The sequence below is a fragment of the Staurois parvus genome, unplaced genomic scaffold (assembly GCF_062004578.1).
Source record: "Staurois parvus isolate SC_StPar_1 unplaced genomic scaffold, SC_StPar_1.0 ptg000575l, whole genome shotgun sequence".
Taxonomy (NCBI): Eukaryota; Metazoa; Chordata; class Amphibia; order Anura; family Ranidae; genus Staurois; species Staurois parvus.
The window spans coordinates 4,431,412-4,432,715 of record NW_028318371.1 but is presented as its reverse complement, the minus strand read 5'-3'; positions in this window follow the sequence as shown (position 1 = coordinate 4,432,715).

Genomic DNA, 1,304 nt, shown 5'->3' with positions numbered 1-1,304 from the left:
AGAAGTGTACCCTTACATTAGTGGTCAGTGGGAGAAGTGTACCCTTACATTAGGGGTCAGTGGGAGAAGTGTACCCTTACATTAGGGGTCAGTGGGAGAAGTGTACCCTTACATTAGGGGTCAGTGGGAGAAGTGTACCCTTACATTAGTGGTCAGTGGGAGAAGTGTACCCTTACATTAGGGATCAGTGGGAGAAGTGTACCCTTACATTAGTGATCAGTGGGAGAAGTGTCCCCTTACATTAGTGGTCAGTGGGAGAAGTGTACCCTTACATTAGTGATCAGTGGGAGAAGTGTACCCTTACATTAGTGATCAGTGGGAGAAGTATACCCTTACATTAGGGGTCAGTGGGAGAAGTGTACCCTTACATTAGTGGTCAGTGGGAGAAGTGTACCCTTACATTAGGGGTCAGTGGGAGAAGTGTCCCCTTACATTAGTGGTCAGTGGGAGAAGTGTACCCTTACATTAGGGGTCAGTGGGAGAAGTGTACCCTTACATTAGTGATCAGTGGGAGAAGTGTACCCTTACATTAGTGATCAGTGGGAGAAGTGTCCCCTTACATTAGTGGTCAGTGGGAGAAGTGTACCCTTACATTAGGGGTCAGTGGGAGAAGTGTACCCTTACATTAGTGATCAGTGGGAGAAGTGTACCCTTACATTAGTGATCAGTGGGAGAAGTGTACCCTTACATTAGTGGTCAGTGGGAGAAGTGTACCCTTACATTAGGGGTCAGTGGGAGAAGTGTACCCTTACATTAGTGATCAGTGGGAGAAGTGTACCCTTACATTAGGGGTCAGTGGGAGAAGTGTACCCTTACATTAGTGATCAGTGGGAGAAGTGTACCCTTACATTAGTGATCAGTGGGAGAAGTGTACCCTTACATTAGTGGTCAGTGGGAGAAGTGTACCCTTACATTAGTGATCAGTGGGAGAAGTGTACCCTTACATTAGGGGTCAGTGGGAGAAGTGTACCCTTACATTAGGGGTCAGTGGGAGAAGTGTACCCTTACATTAGTGATCAGTGGGAGAAGTGTACCCTTACATTAGTGATCAGTGGGAGAAGTGTACCCTTACATTAGGGGTCAGTGGGAGAAGTGTACCCTTACATTAGGGGTCAGTGGGAGAAGTGTACCCTTACATTAGGGGTCAGTGGGAGAAGTGTACCCTTACATTAGGGGTCAGTGGGAGAAGTGTACCCTTACATTAGGGGTCAGTGGGAGAAGTGTACCCTTACATTAGTGGCCAGCGCAGGACCTTACTGAAGGTATTAATATTATTTTAAAATGAAAAAAACCTTTTACACAGA